At 39.4% G+C, this 20,896-nt stretch overlaps 1 long non-coding RNA gene across 4 annotated transcripts; it reads right to left on the bottom strand.

Moving 5' to 3' along the window:
* Positions 1–594: 594 nt before the first annotated feature.
* LOC105355285 lies at positions 595–7,939 on the bottom strand. 4 transcript variants are annotated; one of them, XR_002291375.2, is made up of 4 exons: positions 7,352–7,939; positions 2,527–2,705; positions 2,037–2,080; positions 595–1,011 (listed from the first exon to the last, which is right to left on the bottom strand). It is a non-coding gene; the product is annotated as an uncharacterized LOC105355285 (long non-coding RNA). The 4 variants fall into 4 exon arrangements; XR_002291373.2 differs by lacking the exon at positions 2,037–2,080 and having other exon boundaries at positions 7,399–7,928; XR_002291372.2 differs by lacking the exon at positions 2,037–2,080 and having other exon boundaries at positions 7,352–7,923.
* Positions 7,940–20,896: the final 12,957 nt, after the last annotated feature.

The raw sequence follows: 20,896 nt of genomic DNA, 5'->3' as shown, positions 1-20,896 counted from the left end.
TGGATTTAAAGAAGAAAAAATAGAAATGAGTCTGCATCAAAGTGAATTTGTTTTGAAAGACGGAAAAGTCTATTCAAGGTTGTGGAAAATGGACAAAAGATCAAAGCAAACATCACGCTCATAAAGAATATAAATAAGTAAAATAAATAATTGAATAAATATCCTGACAACATTTTGAATCAATGCAAGTATTACCAAATGAACTATTGCGAAATATCGGCAAAAAAAAAAAAATGTTTCTAACACCCCTACACTTGTTGCTCCCTGTGCTTTCATCTCAGTTGGAAACCGATCAAAATGGCTCTTTGAGAGGTACAGGTTGCCAACCCCTGGCATAATGCCATCATGTCAATATCGACCAAACTCTGAGAAAAGTTTCCAGTACTTTGGTGAATTTATGCCACCAGGTTTAAGGCAGTTCGGAAGGAAGAGGGGGTCCAAATCAGTACTAGCAAGATGTCCCCAATAGAGTGGCTGGTGAGTGTATTTCCACATTTATTATTAAGACAGCTTCAGACAGCCTCAAATACATGCAAGACCCACACATAGGTGTCATATTAAGCCCCATGTGGCTTCCAGCGTGGACAAGACACGTTTAAGTTTTCTGTGTCGTCATATGTATTATGCATGCTCTCATACGAAGATGCAACCTTGCCAAGGCTCCGCTTTGACTCGTCAGTCTTCTGCTGCATAAACAATCAGGCATAAATGCATAAACACAGACAAGTTTAATAAATAAAAATAAAAAAAGCAAAGAAAGTGTGGCAGTGCGCACAGCTTGATAGATGATAATAAAATACTGCTGATTCTGACACACGCATCCATCCCAGTTCACCCAAGGCCATCTGTGATGGTTCTGCAGACAGTAATCCATTACCTGATAACCAGATTTGAAATATTAATTCAAAGCCAAACGTGGATTTGCAGCTTTCTCTCCTCTGCCATACATCTGTGTCTTATCAGGAGGTAGTATGTCCTCACAGCTCCCAGTCATGGCTCTTCGGTCAGCAACTACAACATAATAGAGATAAAAAGGAAAAAATACTGGAAATATTCTTCCTCCTCCACATCCCACTTTTAGTTTCTGTTATTATAAGTATGTCTGTAGTGTTTGTACAGGTTTGATTAGTCACAATTCACCACTTTCCATTGCTAAAGACAGACTGGAATTATTGTTACAGATTGAAGAACCCTGCATGCACCCAGATGGCATGTGTTTGTGTGCACAAATCTACATTACAACATCTCCTGCTCCTCTACCTCCTCTGAACCAGTGTCACCATTACAGATGTTCAGGCCAGCCCGTTCCCCATTGATTGTTATTGTTCCACGCTGTTTCACATTAGCAGGAAGTCTTTAACCTTCGACCCGCATTGTCCCCACTCTGTTTTTCTGCAATTGCTCATGTCAGTGGTGGCACAGGATAGGAAGGCATGGTCATTAACCTCTGTCGGGGAAACACACTTCTTCGTTTGTCTGACAAAGCCCGTTTACACGGCCCTAATTGGATTTTATGTAAGCGTAGAAGAATGGAAGATTTTTCTTTAAATGGGCTGATTTTTTTTTCCAGTTGTTATGAGTGCCATAAAGAGTAAGTAAAGAATACCTGAAAAAAAGCAATATAAAAATTAGTCTTTGTTACTTTGCATGTTCAAATGTCCCCAAACCTCTTTTTTTTTTCAAGTTTATCCACCCCATCCCCGACTGTCAAACTGATCATCCTCATTCCTGCAGATCTGATCTCTGTAGGATGTAAATATCTGCTGCATTGTTGTTTTGTTTTCTGTTTTTTTTTTCTTTTTGAATGTTTTTTTTTTGTTCTTTTTACTGTGTTCAGACCTAAAGCATTTTTGTGGAGACCTGGTCCAAGCGCAAAAATATCGCTCTTCTTTGATTATATAATTGTCAGAAAATGTTTTGTAAAAATTTTGATGATATCAAAAATAAAAATATAAGGGTGGCAAGTCCTGTGTGTTTTGTTTCATTTTTAAACAACTCGGAGCGAACAATTTTGTTTAGCATTTTTAATTACTCACCCAAACGACAACGCTTTTTTCAAACGCTGTCGAAAATCCGAGACCTGCGGAGAAGCCAGAGCGATAACCCTCTGAGAATGCAGCCAACAGGATTATTTGTTCTGATCTTGGCATCGAGCTTCATCTCAGTTTATTTATGCTGATCTTCACTGAACAATCAACACTGGGAGCAAATGGTCCAACAGGCAGCCAGGGTGTTTGGTTTTCCAGGGTGATATTGTTTTATTTATTTATATATTGAAACCCAGAGGTATAATGAAAATGTGCTTCTTTTTCTTTCGACTGAATTTGTCGGGGACTTTTTAAACGGTTGCATTGATTTCTTTTTATCCCACATTCTTAATGTCCATTTTTTTAAATGAAGAAGCTTTTAATTTGTAGGGTTTTTTTTAGCTACATTTGATGTCATTAAAATAACTACAGGATTTGCGAGGCCAAGATGATGGACAACAATGTTCTCACACAAACAGATTGAAAAACACCAACAAACCTTTCAAAACCTGAAATGCTGCAATCATGTCCAAGGAGTGAAACCAAAATCACTCTCAGCTGGGTGTGAGGGCCTCTGTTTCCATTTATAGGGGTTTCCTCCAAATAACAACACAATCCATGAAGAGCATCTTAAGAACATCCCGTTGTGATGATGCGGCATGGGGAGATTGTCCTTCTCTGTGGACAAATAGGGTTTTAGAAACCTGAAAGACAAAGGTAGTGCTCATATGTAATCTAAACTACATTTTTTTCAGACATGGAGTGGATATACTCAAATCAAAAGATGAGTTGAAAAGAATAATTACTAAAAATTTCACTCTCATCATCTTTTATCTATTGAAAAAGCATTCCCAGTGTTTTTTTTTTATTTTTTTTATTACATTTACGTCAGGCAAAATCAGAAAACCTGTGGCGTTTTCTAGGACATAGTGTCTGCCGAGTGGCAGGAGTTCATTGGAAATTCCCCTCTGAGATTTTAGCCAGACTGTTTGTCGAGTTTTTTTTTCTCATTTCTAATGCCGGCATAACTCGACTAGGCTCATGAGACAACAGAGGACGTTGGACAACTCCACCCATTTCACTTCTTTTATTTTCCACCAAGAATACATGAGAGCTTGATAACCTTAAAATAAACCTAACATAACTAAACAGATATCAGAAATGTATGTTAAGATAATACTATTATTTTAAACTTTGGCATTGTGCAGTTAAACTTTTTTACTTGTTGAATATACTGTTCACACAAATATCAGAATATACAATATCAAATTGAATTAAACATACCATTGATGTCATTCAAGCGTTAAAATGTTTGTCTCTCGGGACAAACCCTCACCTGCAAACTGTCACCTAATTTAATACTTCTTCCTACCTCCACCCACCTGATGGGGTAGGACTCACATTCTCTCTATACTGTCCCCTGCAGCTGTGGAGTTGATCCTACCTAGAACACACCTCCAACTCAATGTCAGGAGCAATACAAAGACAAAAAAAAAAGGAGAATAGATAAATCTTTTTTTTTTTTTTTTTAACTTGTCCTGTCCAACAGCTTGGCAGGCAGATGAGAGCTGAGGGCCTCTTGTGTTGGACATATTTTACTTTAACAATAGGGGTTATTAATCTTCAAAGGTATGTCTGAATAAACCCCTTTTGTAATTGAGGTACTTTATTAATTTCAACCATGTTTGAAAATCTTGGGTGTTGGACCGGACGGAAAATGAAAAAAGGGAAGAAGAGACAGGGATGTTAGAGAGAGGGGGGGGGGTAGGAGGATGATAACAGGAGGGGAGGGGGGATAAGACCATGAAGCATCATAAAGCAACAAGTTTACTGGTTGTTTATCATTACGGTAAGGTTCAAATGTAGTACAAAAAGGGCAGGGCCTGTCCGCACACAAACTCAAATGTTATCAGCACACCTGCTAGCTGCAAAAATGTCCACATGTCGACATGTACACAAAACAGATAGTATTCACACGCATACTTATGCCTTAAAACCAACTAGTGTGAAATATTTCAGTCATTCAATCATGCAAACTGTTAGTGCAAAGGTGAGCTAACACCTGTGCTCAGGTGAGTGTTTATGTTCTTCTAAAATGGATGGTGGAATGTGAAAAGAAGGAAGGAGAGTGCCCAGCCATCCCCACCCCAAGACCCCCGCTGCAGCAGCAGCGGCAGCCGGAATCCCCCCAACGCCACAGGGGATTCCGGCTTTTTTTTTGTATAAATCCATCATGAAAAAAATACCATTAGAACATGTAAAACAAAAAGCAAAGACGATTAGCGTTAAAGTTATTTTCCTTCCTTCAGCACATAAAACCTTACATTTCAAAATGTGAAAAGAAAATATAAATAATAAAACAATGCATTCTAAAAAAAAAATCTTATGGCGCTAACAATAGTTCTGTAAGAAGACTAAAAGTGAGGTTTTAGAGACACACTAGAGAAAAATGCTAAGTTAAAAGAGAGGAAACCTTCTTTTGACAATCACTGTTGCACGTGCAACTCCTGTTAATAGTCACAGTCAAGTCTGTTTGACGTGTAGTCCTGTGCTAATTTTATTGGAAAAAAAACATAAATAAATAAAGTAGAAGATTATTTTACAAGATTTTCGTTATTTCGAGTAAATAATAGCGATTGAGTTTATATGATTTTGTTATATAGTAGAAGCACAAGTTAAAAAAAAGGGGGGGTCATCTTATTTGGTTTATTTCCTTTTATGATTATATTAATTGGTTAATTTGGAAGTCCCTTTATCTAGCCAACTGTGATTGGTTCCTGATACCTGAGAGGGCGGGGACAGGTGAGGAAGAAGGGGGGAGTCAGACAGAAAGTTTGAGACCAGAGCACATGGTGACTTTTGACATGCGGGAGGAGAGAAGGCTTCGAGTCTTTTAAAGAGACAAACAGGTGGCCAGAATGACACATTTTGAATGAGGAGTTGAGAAAATTATCTCGGATTCGTGAGAAGAGAAACTGCGAATGAGTTTGAAAGCCGGATAGCTGTTTTCTGGATGGGAAAGGACAGACTCAGAGCGGGACTCGGGAGTGGCGGCTACAAAGCTAATGTGCATCACGGTGGGTTGCATCGAAGCGGAGTAGTCAATTTTTCTTTTCTTGCTGCATCTGTCTGGATCATTGCAACACACTCAATGTTTTGCAAGAGCAACAACAGGCCTGCAACGTTTTTATTTTATATTTTTTCTCCCGCTTTTAAGGTGCCAGTACCCTGAGTAAACTGGACTGTGTGTGTGTGTGAGCGCACGTGCATAAGAAAAGATCTGAAAAGATTTAAAATATTCAGTGTTTTAATGCTTTAACTTCTGTTAATTGTCTTTTTTATAAACTAAGGTGGTAATATCCGGGAAACTTTCATTGTGTGAGATTTATTTTGTAATTTGGGTAAGAAACCAGTGTTTTATTTTGTTTACACATAGTCTAAAAAAAGAGAATATTTTGTGTTTATATTTTTGTTGGGGAATTATTTATATTTTAGTTGCTAAATTATTATAATTTATTAAACAAGGCCTTTTTAAAATTGGGGCTAAACATTGGAATATCTCTGGATCTCTTTATTTTTAAGTACAGGAAACGTTTGTTTTATAAAGTGCATTTTATTTGGTCCACCTTGACATTCTTCGAACCCAAGCACCCACCCTTCTTAAAATCTTCTTTTAATCGAAGCTAACAGAAGGGCTCCACAGGTGCTGCAGATGTAAAAATAAAAGCATGTTATGCCTGTCAAGATAAGCGACTAATTTAAGTCTTTTCTTTTATGCTGTTTTTAGCCAAAATAAAAATAAAATAGTCGTTTTCTAGGACATAGATTTTGCAGAGCAACAGAGTTCATTAGAAATTTACCTCTAAATTGTGGACGGTACTGCATGGGCAACCCCGCCCCCCTTCCTCTCTTATTTGCTGAGAACTTTGTTTATAAGGAGAGCAGAGAGCTTAAGCGTCTTTTTTTACACCATAAATAAGCTTATTTTCAAATGGAATTTTTGGTCTCGTGCCGATTCACAACATTTTGAATAATGAAAAACTCAGAAATACAACTTTGAGCTTAATCAGAAAAATGTTACTAGAACATGCTAAAAACACACGTTTCATCGGGGTGGGTCTTTAAAGGAACATATGCAGCCTTATGATAGCACAAATTTTTAGGTTTCTGTTAATGTTGGAACTTTTGGCAGACAAGACTAAAATTTTGACCAGTGTGCCTCTAAACACAGATAAAACAGAGTGTATAAAACTGTGTGTATACCAAACAGAGTTCTATCTGCTTCAGCCCGCTGTCACTTTACATGCACACATCATGACATAACTGCCTTTGAGGAACATGTCAGGTCCCCTCACAGTCCCGCTATCAGCAGTTTTAGGACAAAGGTCCTGCTATCTCTTACTTTTCTGCCAGTGATCATGCAGACTAACATCTGTACAAACGTCTGAAAGATTTTCTTGTATTTATGTCAAACATTTAAATTCATAGTCAGGTGACGTCGTTTTAACTTTAATTGTTGTAAGATGTAGCTATATTTTTCCAGAATGCCGTGGGAGATGGAGAAGCTCAATATCTGTCTCAAAGGAATGTAAATAAGATCTACAGATTGAAAATATTTACAGTGTGTACAATTGGTTTCACCGGATTATACGGTGCACCATCAATGAATGGTCTAATTTTGAACTTGTGTTATACTGTATATAACACGCACAGAAATATAAGGCGCATTAAACAAGTCAATAGAGTCAGGAATAAGTCAGTCAGTCAGTCACCTTGTTTGTGACACATAAAAAACAGACTGATACCACTAAAACAAACATAACCATGACGCTGCTAACCTTGTTAGTAGCACGGAAAAAAAAAAAAAAAAGCAGTCTGAGACAGCAACATGTTCTGGGTTAGCATTTTCACAATAACCCCCTAATATCGTTTGCAACATCTACAAAAAAACTGACTGGTACTGCTAAAACAAACGTTACGATGACTATGCTAACTCCCAACCTTTCTAGTAACACTTAAAAAAAGCAGCCCGACACCGCTACACGTTAGCTGCATTGGCATATTCACCATTACACTCAGCCACATATTTTGACCGAGTGCTGCCTACCTCTCAAAATCGCTTCAACATCAGGAAGTACAATATGAATTGATCCATAAACAACCCAATCCAGATTATAAAGTTCAGTCATTAAAAAAAAAAAACTATAATAAGCCTTTTAAGTGTGCCTTATCGTGCGGAAAATACCCTAATCAAAACTTTTACAGAAAACGCAAAGTTAACAATCTTGAATATTTTGATGGAAATCAAATTAAGGTCCACTGACCTACTCTGCTTTGACGGTGTAGCAACTTTTCCAGAGCAAAAACTCACCAAATCCAAAAGGTTAAAAAATATGCCGTGTGGATGAGGGGTCAGCCTCTTTCAGCTGATTGCACCCAGCCCACACCGTCTCAGTGTGCGGAAAAGCCTGTGGCTAATATTTGATTGGCCAGGTCAGGAGGCATGGTAGGTATGCAGTGTCTGATTCTTAGTGACCTTTAAAGCAGTGCGATAGCAAAGTGAGACAGGAAATTCCCTACAAAGGATGACTTTTTATTTTTTTCCTCTGGAATCTGTTTCCCTCCCCCACAGCTACTTTAAGCCAGGCAAAGAGTTTGATGGCCTCATATCCACTAATAGTAATGAAGCTCCTCGGGGATGAGAAGATGTCCATGCACTTGAGTATCTGTGTCCCATCTCACTTTGGATCCAGCTTTTGTCAAATTCATTCATGATCGGAGGTCCACATGGAGCCCTTTTCTTGTTCCCTTTGGCACTTTCTTTTTTACACAATGTACCGTCTTCCCCTTGACCTGCAATGAGCAATCAACATTTAAAAATAGCGTTTACGTTCTGCTCTACTTGCTCTTTTTTTTGGTATTGTGCTTTCATCATGTCTTCCTCGCAGTGAGTCCCTGTATACAAGCTGGCATTTTTTTTTGTTCGGAGAATTTGAGTTTTATGAGGCAGACCTGCATGTATTATTTTGTTTGCACCATAAATAACAGATTAGACTTACGTGGCTGCAGGAGGCATTTTAGATAAAATGAAATAAAGCACAAAGACTGCTTATAATTTATTAATAAATATCTACTTTCTGACTTTGGATGCCAAGAACAAAAGTATACTTAAAAAAACATAGAATAAATAAATAAACCTCTTTTATTTTTTAAACTTATTTTTAAGTAAAACCTATTTTACTTTAAGTCATTGTGTAAAATAATTGTTACACAGTTTCTTTAAATATGACCCCACTTTGGTTGTAATCTGTAAAGAACAGTCTGCAAGATGCCAGTAAAAAATCTTTTTCTTAGGGATACATTCAAAAAAAGTAATTTAGGTCAGAGGGATTCCCCTGTGAATAAAAAGGGGTCTGCATCCTGGCATTAAGATCTGAGACAAAAAACATTCAGTTTTATTGAGTGGACAAAATGTACAACCAATGTCTAATTCCAAGACAGATCAGAACTATTTACCGATAAAAAGTGGGATGTATTTTAGCCCAAAGGAGTGGCTGATGTATTATTTCAGTAGAAAAAGATGTGAATCTCTTTTATAAAAAATGTCATTTCAGGGACTTTAACCATTTATCAACAGAGATGTGTCCTGCTCACTTAAACAACATGCGCTTATTGACATACCGTAACACTGACTGTTTACCTAATCAGTGTGAATCAGCCGATTGTGACTTAGAAAAAAGTGGCTTTTCATATCTGCTTTGCACCAATATGCAACACATATTTATAAAAAAGCGTTGGATGATGCATGGTTCAAAGAGGCTTTATTTTTGCAACAGAATCAGAGGATTTATGTCAAGTACATAGACACTTCACCACTGTACAGTGTAGCATATCAGCGCAAGGCTGCTTTTCCCCTCTTTAGAATCCACTGATATTGTGTAAGTTGCGTAAACGGTGGAAGAGTTACAGTTGTCGAAAGAATGTTAATACTAGAGCTAAAGCTCTGGGGTAAAAGAGTTAATTCTATCCTTCTATTGATCTTCTATTTCTACTTTCCTCTTTTTAGGATCACAGGAGTTCCTGTAACCTGTTCTAGCTACCTCTGAGAGAAGATAGATTAAAACCTAGACCAGGGATGGGCAAATATTTTGACTCATTGGCCATGAAAGGTCCAAAAATTGACAGAAAGGCTGGACCAGGATGATATGTGCAAAGTGTTTTTTTTTAATCAACCTCATAAGAGAAAGAAATAACATGCAATCTGAAAAAACATATTTCAATTTTGATTGAAAGTCTATATATTTATAAAGTCTATTTTAAAATGGAACATTTTGGGATTTTTATTTCAAAACTGTGATTTGTGTTTTTGTTTTAGTGCCAATTTAACTTGTGCCAATTATGATGTACCTCAGGGAAAAACACAAACTTAGTGAAATGCTACGTTCATGTGGTAATGGAATGATCGGAAAAATGACGACTTAATTTAGTTTAATTATGTCTGTTGGCCACTTCACCTTAATCCTTTTTCTTAAATGTTATTTTACTTCTTCTTCAGTTTAACATATAAAATAATCCAGACGTTATTAGAAAAGTGTGGCTGTTAATAAACACAAACCTTGAAGGAGAACTAAACTGTTGACCTCTGATTTCATCGAGAAGATTTAAAAACTGTTTGATATCTGTTCGTTGTGGTTTCACAACGTTTAACAGGGAAGATTCATTGTGCTCTGAGATGCACTTTAACCCACTTTAACTTTAACTTCACTTTAACCCAATGCATCATGGGAGATATTGTGCGAAACAGCCGCAGATCGCAGACACACTTGCTTCTCTGAGCTGCATTGTTTTGTTCACTTGTTCCACGGTCTGACACCGGATTCTGCGGAAAGCTACACTGCTAAAGACGAGCTTTAGTTGGTATTTTTCTCGGAACTGAGAGACTTTATGAGCTAAATCGGAACAAGGAAGTGAAGACTTTAGCCACTTCTGATTGGTCAGACTGATGACGTATGATTAAGCCTCCAAGAATGATTGGTGGAGACGGAGGGGTGGGACTTTTCCGAAAACAACTGAAGCTGCGGCTAAATTGCAGTACCGTCATTCTTATCAAAGTGTCTTTAAAAGAATCAAATCAACACAAAGAAAAAGTATTTTATGATCTTTCATATTCCTAACTTTTCCATGTTTTATCAGGGCCTGTTTGGATGAACACAGAGCTGATATCCTGGTGATGGTAAATGTTTTTAGATCAGTGTATGGGTAATTTTCCACGGCACACCTGACCATCTCCCATGGCACACTAGTGTGCCACGGCACAGCGGTTGAGAAACACTGGTCTAAATGTTGCAAAACTTGCGGTTTGGGCACAAAATGGAAATGGCTCAGTTACTTACTATAGCGTCCTTCCAATGGTGGATATAATGTCAGGAGAGTGACTTGGTTTATCGTTATTTGAAAAACAAATGCGGATGTTGACAGGCTCGTCGCTTGGTGTCCGGGTTAACCAGATAAACCAAATCCATACCTCACTTCCAAATCCCAGTCCTTCATTGGTCAAAGTTCAACCTGGTTTAACTGGCAACATGTGTTCAGTGGTTACACGTTTTATACAAACAGCCCAAACATTGTTATAAAAATGTGAGAATATGAGAAATTTTAATATGGAAGCCAGAAATATATATTTACATAGACTTTTCATTAGAAGTGGTTGCTTCAACACGAGTTGCCGAGGGCGGTGTGAACGTAGCTCAAGAGGAAACCAGAGCACCATGCATGAACAGGTAGAACATGCAAACTTCTCAGTCAGGAAGTGTTAAAACACTTTCTGCTTTCCTTTCGCCAAAAGACCAGCTGGGTGGGTTCCAAAGGTACTAGCTCCAAAGGCCCTTAGTATCCCTGTAATTGTTTAGCCAGAAAAATCGCCAGACCCAAACTCTGTGCAGTCTATTTAGTTTAGTGAAGACACATATGAAAAGCCAAAGCTAACAACACAAAAGGGCTGAAAGCAGTCATCAGAGCAACCTGACCTTCCATTGCAATTCAACAGAGCCACACACTGATCACCTTCACGCCACATTGCTAAGGAAATTCAAGCAAAAGTAACTCCAGCCAAGTATGCAGCTCACTAGCCGCACATACGTTTCTATACTTTAAATAAATATTATGTTTCTATTATATGTTAAACATCACTAAGAACACACTGATTAGTTGTTTTTCTTGGTCTCAGGTGTGAGTGTGAGAATTTTTCAACTAAGTGACAAAGAGAAGCTTTAAAGTGTTGTGATGATTTCAAATGCGGTACATTTTCATTACAATAATAAAAATTTTGAAGACCTTCAAATCCAAACGGAATATAACCTTTAATTCCTCTAGAATTGCATTACGCACTTTGAAATTTTCACCCAAAGGAAGGTGCAGAAGGAAGAGTTCATTATCTGAGAGCCTCACCGTGAGCTTGACAGCTTGACTTCAGGAAATGATGGCAAATACATGTGATTCCCTGAAGTGCTTATCTTTGCTGAGAAGTGAGGAAAAAAAAGATAAAAGCCATCGGCTGAATGATGTAGTTACACTTACTGGGTGTGTTTTTGTTTCAATATCTCTGGCATCCTGTGACAAAATCCCGCTATCAAAAAGCTTTCTTAACATAAACTGGCTATTATATGCAGCTCCACTGCCAGGATCACTCATACCGATTACTGCAATGGTTTACAAAGCTAGAAACTGATAGGACTTCATGAAGAAAATGTTTCTTAGTTGAGTCAGAGACCAATGACCTCCAGCAGATTTCTGTAGGGCAGCTCCAATGCTTCTCTCTCTATTAGTTGTGAATGACTCAACAGTGATCAGCTTAATTTGAATGGTTAAAAGGAAACTCAAAATGCACTAGTGAATTTTAACCCTCTATTACAACAGATTTAGAATTTGAAAGAGAATTAACATATTTTTTAGCTGCACCTTCAAGCAGGACAGAACAGAATTGTAAAGTGGTGACCATTGACTGTGTAATGGAACTGGACCGAGCTAGTGTGACATCACCCATAGAAAATGCCTTACTTCCAGCTCCAACGAAATGAAGTCAATTCAGTGGCTATTTTTTCATTATACAGACGCTGCCATGTTGTAGCCAGATGAGGTCAGTAAGCAGTTATTGCAAGTAAGCTTTTCTGTGGCAATCACTATTGCCAATCAAGAGAACTTGTTGAAAGGACACACCCCTACCACAAAAAGAGGGGTTGGGTGAATCTGTTAGAAAGTGTTTCAAAGGTTTAAGCTTTTATTGAGGAATTGTGTTACAAATTAACTTTATAAATAAAAAACTAAATAAAAGAATTGGGATTAGCATGGGTGGGGGGGTATCGCTACCTGATTTGTAACGGCTACCAATTCAGTTCCCCCTTAAAAAGGTGTCTACTTCAACTAAAGCTTAGCTGACCTTTTATTGCTTTTAATCTTTTTTTTTCTTGATCTGTCCAACAGCTAAGTACTCAGATAGGAGCTAAAGGCCTCTTGTGTTGGACATATTTTACTGTTACAACAAGGGGTTGTAGATCTTTTGACACACAAGGTGTGTATTTGTATAAACCTAGTTTAGGCTAAACTTTATTTATATTGATTACGTTCGTATATTTTTTTTTGTCAGACAATTGTTGGAAAAGGAGAAGAGGAAAGAAGGGAGGGATGTTTGAGAAAGAGTAAGGGCACAAAAGAAAGGGTGAAAAAGGGACTTAAAGAAATCTGGAGGATAACCACAGAAGTCATGTGGGGCATTTCATTCTGTCACACAGAAGCGCTCAGGTGGGTGTTTTATGTTCTACTGAGGTGGATAATGGAATGTAAAAAGAGGGAGAGTGCCCGGCCAACCCCACACTAAGACCCCCACCGAAGCCGTAGCGGTAGCGTTTTTTTTTTTAAAACTTGTCCTGTCCAACAGCTGGGCAAACAGATGAGAGCTGATGGCCTCTTTTGTTGGACATATATTATAATCATATTTGAAAATCTTTTGTGTTGGACCGGATGGAAAAGAAAAGTAGGGCAGAAGAGAGAGGGATGTTAGAGAGGGGGGATAGGAGGGTGACTTTAGAAGGGGGGGGGACGATGAAGCAGTATAAAGCAACAAGTTGCTGGATGGTTAAAATCATTACATTGATGTTTAGATGTAATGCAAGTCTATAAGGGTGGGGCCTGTCCACACACACACTCAAGTGTTATAAACATACCTGTTGGCTCCAAAAATGTTCACATCAACATGTACACAGTAAAAATATTGTTCACACACGCATACCTATGCCTTCAAACCAATTAGTGTGAAATATTTCATTCGATCACGCGAACTATTTGTGCAAAGGTGAGCTAACACCTGTGCTCCAGTGAGTGTTTATGTTCTTCTAAAATGGATGATGGAATGTGAGAAGAAGGAGGGAGAGTGCCCAGTCATCCCCACACCAAGACCCCCGCCGCAGCAGAGGCGCCAGCCAGAACTCCCAACACCCGCACGGTAGCAGACAAAGAACAACTGCCCCCGGGAAATACTTGCTCTCTTCTTCTGAGTGAAAAGCGACTTTAAGAAGCGTAAAGTTGCGCAGCGCCACCTTGTGTACAGGAGTATTTCTGTTTTACATTAAGCGCCATCTAATGTCAGGGAATGAAATTGCATGTTCACTCCACTCATCGTCAGCGAAAATCGCCTGGGTGTGAACACAAAAAACGTGGCGAAAAACGCTGGCGAATAACGCCTGGCGAATATTCGTCCCGGTGTGTACGGGCCTTAAGGTTGCGAACGGCGTGGGAGCGATGGTTGACGGACGGTAAACACATTTTCACTAAGACTGGGAGGCAGCGTCGGGCGAGTTACGCCACAATCTGTGAATGGATTGTAGAAGCTTGGGCTAATATGTCTGCTTGCACTGTTGTCCGAGCTTTTGCAAATTCTGGCATCATTAATGAGGAGCCGAATGTCAACGGACTCTGACAATGAATGACTAAAGTGAACCTGGCGTGTTTGAAAAAAACTTAGCCCAACTGTTCATTTCAGATACAGAAGATAAGGATTGGATGCTGTTTTATGACTGAAAAAATAAAAAATAAATCGCAACCAACTCAGTTTTGGTCCCGCTGCCTTTTTAAACACACACTAGCATGCATGTTTTACTGATATGTGTGACCTAAAAACCTTTTGTGTCAAATACAAAAAAATAACCCATAACTAAGGCAGCGCTCTCTAACCCAGTATGTCCTATGGTCGTGAGATTACAGTAGATATTTATTTGGTTTTCAGTCTGTCTGGAGAAGAATTTCCCACATGATATAAAATCCAGAGAACAGGGTGTGACGGGGTCCCGCCGAGAAAGGATGCAGAGGAGCCAAGGTGAGGAGGATCTTTCTTTATTGCCGACACTGATGCTACACGCAGGGCCATGCAGCACACAGCACACTCTCACTCCTTCCTTTCACCACCTGCAGTGCTCACCTTTAAATGGGATGCCACGCCCACGGGGCGTTGCTCTCCATTCCCTCTAGGTGGCACCACAGGTAGCAATCATTAAATAACAAAATACAACAATACACAAACAATAAAACCTGGTGTGGCCCCCCCTCGGCATCTGACGGTGCCACACCGTCACACCATCCCCCTCCTCTGAGAGATCGACGGTGTGCGGCGATCCAGTCCAGCCCTCTGCCGCCGCGCAAGCCCCACGCCGATCTCCACCCGACAGTTCTGCAGGCGCCCCCGTCCAACGTAGAGGCCCTGCAGACGCGGACAGCAGGGGCGGACCGCCGGAGCACAGAGACGGCCGGAGGCGGGACGGGCATACCGCCCGGTTCCACTGCCGCCTACGCAGGCATTGGAGGCCCGCGCGGTGATGGACAGGGGGCGGACTGACGTCTACCGGGCCGTCAGGGGAGTGCTCCTGGAGAGGCGTCACAACTCGCCTGTAACCTGCTGTCGGCGGCTCCGATCGGCTGAGGTGCCATCCGGGAGGAGACCAGCCGGGGCGTGTGGCCGATGGAAGGGCCTTTGCCGGGGCTGGGAACGACCGGAGCGGCGCACCGAGGAGCGGATCGGAGGGGTCGCCGTCGTGGAGCAGCTGCAGCCCGTGCATCCATCCGACGCGAGGACGTGGGTGGAGGAGCACGAGCCAGAGGACGGAGTCCCGCTGATGCGTGGCGGTTGGCCTGATTGCTACCTGTGGTGCCACCTGGAGGGAATGGAGAGCAACGCCCCATGGGCGTGGCATCCCATTTAAAGGTGAGCACTGCAGGTAGTGAAAGGAAGGAGTGAGAGTGTGCTGTGTGCTGCATGGCCCTGCGTGTAGCATCAGTGTCGGCAATAAAGAAAGATCCTCCTCACCTTGGCTCCTCTGCATACTTTCTCGGCGGGACCCCGTCACACAGGGCTAAGGACAATCTATAAATATATGTATTTTATGTAGAAATAGCAATTTTCTATCACAACTATGGGTAAAGAGAAAATGGAGTCCTGTCAAGTCTTAGAAAAATGTGCTACACATTTCAATTCTAGATTAAAACATAAATGAACTTTTGGTTCAAAACTAAATAATTAAAAATAGTAATAAAAGATCAACTGTTCTTTATTACTTCTAATGGGGAAAGAGTTAGAAAAACAATGTTGCTAAATCATGCCATTCACTAATTTGCATAACTGATAGTATGCATTTGACTGAAATAGAAACTGTTAGAGAGAGATAACATTGAAGAAGTACAATATCTTGGAACTATAAACGAACGTTCTTTTGCTGATATAATATCACTATGGCATCTATGTTCCACTGCTTCTTATTTATCCTATTTCATTTTTTAAATTATTTCATTTTATTTTCCAATCCATTGGCTTGTTGCTCATTTCCTGCATCTGTATGACACAACTGACATCTCTCCCCATGGGATTATTTCAAGAGCCTTTTTAAATAACACTAAACATTTTTGTAGTTGCATTCTGCTCAAATCCAAAGCAGTACATTATGCACACATGTTTATCCCGACCAAAGTGTATTTTTAGCTCAATAGAAATCAGTCATGGGCCAAATCAGAATTGTTTCCCTAACCTTACGGCTTCTCCCTACCCCTACATTTATTCATCGTAGCAGAGAGAAATGGAAAAATAGTGTCTTCAAATTCCGCTTGATGATGTCATCAATAGTCAACGGTCATCTATGTTACCAGTGCAACGGAGCCCGGGATCTGGGCTAAATCATGGGTAAAATAAATTAAAAAATCTAGTTAATTGGTTCCCACTAAATAATACTCGTACACATTTATCCTGTTTTATTTGATTGCACCACAGTTACAGGACATGTTGATTGGTCGAGATGCATTATGGGATATGTGTGATGCATGATGGGATACGTAACCTTTAGCCTTCGGGTGTAAATTAATTGCTAACGAGTATGTTAAGAAAAGACAAGTTACCTCAGCACGTCCTGAATATAAATATTCCTGTTGAACCCTAAACTACAACATCCTATACAACAGCTGCCTGAATGCCAGGATGACAAGCAAACTAGCTCCGTGGGCAGCAGGAGAGGTTTAGCAGCAGGACGGAGCTAGCCCACAGCCGTTGCGGTATGGGGAAGCAGCAAGCTAGGGCATCCTAAATTTTGTGATATTTTCCTTATTTTCATAGAGACAATAATAAATGGATCCCCTAGTTTGATTCTTGTTCATATATTTCCTCTCTTAAATTAATTTGGTTTACAGAGAGACGGAAGTAGGCGCGGAAAGCGGCTTCAGCGGCACGATGGAGAGCGTACTGTGATGTGAATGAACCCAAACATGGAGACGCGATTACTGATGCTTTTGTAGAGCTTTTTAAAAGAAATAAGTTCAATCTCTAAACAGCCTCCATGTCTTCCATGAATTTTAATTCAAGATTCATTTATTTATTTAACAAAATTGCGTTTGGAGCATCGACAATCACCGTTATAATTTCAAAGTGGTTAAAAACTCAGATTCACCAAATAAATACATAACCAAAGTGCAATATCAGTATAAAAAACACAGCAAGGACTAAACAAACATAAGACACTGTAAACAGGTGTTGTAGTCAATAGCAGCTTGTTGTTAAAGTGCAGCAATGCAAAGTCCAGATCACAGTCATTTCGAGGTGGATATGGTTGTTGTGGAGTAGGTGTGGGGTACAGTAGATGCAGTATTTTAGGATATGAAGCGGGGATATAAATCAATGAAATCCAGTTCATAGTGTACTCAGATGAGAAGGTTAAGAGGGGTGGGGTCAGTTGCTGGCCAGGGCTGTAATGAAATACACAGACAGAAATGTGAAGGTATCTGGCATCAAGCTTAAAGAAAACGTTTTTGGATAGGTGGCGAACAGACAATTTGCAGCGCGGCGAAGGGGAGGCAGCCGATGCAAATTTGTTGGGTGAATTGCGTTCCGTGTGAACAGAGCTTTACTGTGACTCAACTTTCGTTTAAGGTCTATACAGCACTTGTTTGAGATGTCGGAGGAGCCTTCAGCAATCCCTATTGCTACTCCTTCAAGATATTTAAACAAATGTTTGCTTTGATGGTTCAAGTCATGCTATGTTCACACCAGGCATCTCAAGCCCTTTCAAGAACGCATTAAACGCGCATTCTTGAAGGGGCTTTCAGCATATTGTGTTCACACTGGACTGTTGCTATGCGATACTAACACATGTACATTCAATTGGAAAAGTTTGGTATGAAATGTCGAAGCGGTGTAAATCCCATGATAAATTTTGATAAATAGATACAGTTATCAAAAGTATACATGGTCTGTGTAAATAATATTACTCTGTTGTAGAAAAAGACTTTCAATGACTTGGAGGTGACTTGAGACTGATTAGGCCTTGACTTGGGACTTAACTTGTACTTGACTGCTTTTGAATTGAGACTAGACTTAGACCTGCCAACTTTTGACTCAGGACTTGAGGACAAAGACTTGAGACCTATGACTTGCAAAATAATGGCTTGTACCCTTCTCTGATTTAGCGGGTTTTAGAAAATGGATGGATTCTTCGTTGTTGGTGTAAAATTTGTTGGCTGGGAAGCCTTGGTGTCATTCCAGTGGAGAAGATCAGTTGCTCCTCTATTCATCCGGTGAGTGCCTTTGCCATCAGTTTCACTGTCATTTCATTAATATTTTCCTTCATTGCTTTGGACAAACCGTACCTGTCTGTACACATTTTCTTTTCGATGTCATGCTGTTTGTCTCTCCAACTTTCAGGAAACCCTGCATTTTGGAAAGTACTGTTTATCGGTTCCTTGATCACCATCAAAGTCAAGACTCATGGGTATCTTCATCTATTCATTTCCCACCTGATCTAAAGCTTGCCAGGAAGTCAGTCTAGTTGTACAATTTTTTTTCTCTCTCTAGGAATCTATTTATAACTCAACGTTCTATTGTTTGAATAGATCTCATCAACATTATTCCTTAATAAAATACAACATAGTAAAAAGAAAAATATTTAGATTAAATCTATCAAAGCCAACATGCTAATTGGGGAGGGCACCAGCAGCTACTTTTTCTGATTATGTTGACAATTTTTGTTGGGATTATATTTTTGTGGCTTGATGTATTTCTATCCAAAAATTAGTAAATACATAAACAGAGTCCCTTAATTTATCTAGTTTTACGTTTGCTACATACTGTGCAGTGTTATTCAAATTTTTTACATATCTAAAGATCAAATCTAAAAGAGAAAGTAGATTAACGAAATTCGAGCCTTAAGGGGAGTGGTATATGAAGCTCTCTGACAACAGCCCATGCACAAAGCTGGAATACATTATTAACATGTCCCCCACAAAAAAAAAAAAACCTTTTGTGAATTAGACTGTCCAAAAGAGGCTTTCTCTTGATGACAGTGTTTATTTTTTATCTCTGCAACTTCTTAAATGGTAAACTAGTAACCCCCTTGAGGCATGACGCTTTAGAAGATAGCAAACATTTGTGCTAACAAGGGCTTTACCCAAAATAACATTCTGCAATCTTTCAAAAGGAAAGTTTGTGTTTTCAATAGATGCTCTGATCTATTTTCTACAATAGGCTTGGACATTTTTAGGCTGGAAAAAAGGTAAGAAACGTTTTGCTGAAAAAGACAGATTTGGGACAAGGTAGGGTTTGTAAAGATAGCCATGGAATAATAGAGCCATAAACATTTTTTTTCAATACCACAAAGGAAAATATACCATTAATGTATTGAATTTCCTCTTTCTAAGAGCCTTAATCACATGCACTCTTGTGGGAGTTGACCGAGAAGGGTGCTAATGGTTTATGGGTTGGCCCATGGAGGGCCGTAGACAAGAGTTGCTTCATCGTAACCCTTGTGCTATCCTAGGCACTTTAACATCGGGAGTTGGGTCATCTAGATCAGTGTTTTTCAACCGGTCAACGCAAGCAGCCTCTGTTGCGCAACACCAGGATCATCTCATGCCTTTAGATTACTCAGCTCATGCTAATAATGTCATTCTTGATTAACTATTGTAGACATTTTGAAGACGTGTCTTTATGTTCCATAAATGTATTCTTTGTCTGCCTGTGGTTTAGTTGGTGTCAGTAACTGACATAAAGACAGCAGGTAATGCAGTGAAACAGCTGCACTTTTTTAGATCATAAATAAAAAATCGATCATTTAGAAGAAAAATCAGCACAATGTTTTTTAACCATTTCTTCAGACAATAACGTTAAATATATTGGTGCTGCTGTGTTAATGTTTCAGATCAATTAAAATTTAATTTTATTTATTGACTGAGTTATTTTTCTCAGCATCAAATGGTTCAGTTGGTCAAAAATGTTTCTAGTTTGAATAAGGAATGACTTTATGTTTCTTTTCTGTTTTAGACTATAACAGGGTTTCTGTGTGGCAAAACAAATTTAATATTGGTTGAAAGTGGATTTATATTGCTGTTTTGTTTTGTCAATGTTAAAAGATACAATTTTGGGTATACTTACACAATTTTTATAGACACTAACCTAAATATTGTCACTGCGGCGTGTGTGTATGGGGGGATACATTTTCTTTTTCCTAGGGGGGGCCTTGCAAAAAATAATTGAGAAGCACTGGGTTAAAGTGACAGCGTCTCAGCGCACAATGAGTCTTCCTTGTTAAACGTCTTGAAACCACAACGAACACACGTCACACAGTTTTTAAATTAAATCTTCCAGCAACTTCCAGCAACTTCTGCCACAATTATCCCAAAAATGCATGTGAGATTGCGGGATAACACGTCAATGTAAGTGTGGGGTCATAGGATAGCACAAGGGTTAAAGAGTATGCAAGTGTGCCTTGCAGTTTCCTTGAGAGTCATTTTACCACCTCAAGGGACATCATGAAAATGGAACATACCATTGTCATCTTTCTAGTAAGTTTATCATGAAGAATTTGTGTGGCAAATGTAAGTGAGAAATGCGTGATGCACTTAGAGGCTTCTTGCAAAATTTGCAGGAAAAATATGTACAACACTCTTGCATCTTCCCTACCTCACCCTTACTTACCTTGCATGTTGTATAAGTGCTCTCTATGACATGTCGCCCACAGTATGCCAGTAGAAATGTTTGTGAATGAACAATTTTGCTCTTCATGCTAACTGAACCAAAGTAATGACCACCGTGGGCCACCATACAGCTTTACCCAATTTTTTTACCCGCAGACAGATTTTAACCAACCATAGGGGCAGTTCTGACAAAGGCTTATATCTTCAAGTTTCGTTCAAGCTTTTAAAAAGTTTGAAAAACAGGAAAAACATAACTTAAGGACTTTTCTGAGAACGTTCTCAAATCTGTCCATCAAACTCTTTCGAGTACAGTCTGTCTCGCAAAGCTTAGTGCACTTTGATAAATTTGTCCCATTATGCAGATAAATTAGTGGCTT

This window comes from Oryzias latipes, chromosome 12 (assembly GCF_002234675.1).
Source record: "Oryzias latipes chromosome 12, ASM223467v1".
NCBI lineage: Eukaryota > Metazoa > Chordata > Actinopteri > Beloniformes > Adrianichthyidae > Oryzias > Oryzias latipes.
Note: the sequence above shows the minus strand (reverse complement) of the source record. Positions and strands in the feature narration are given on the sequence as shown.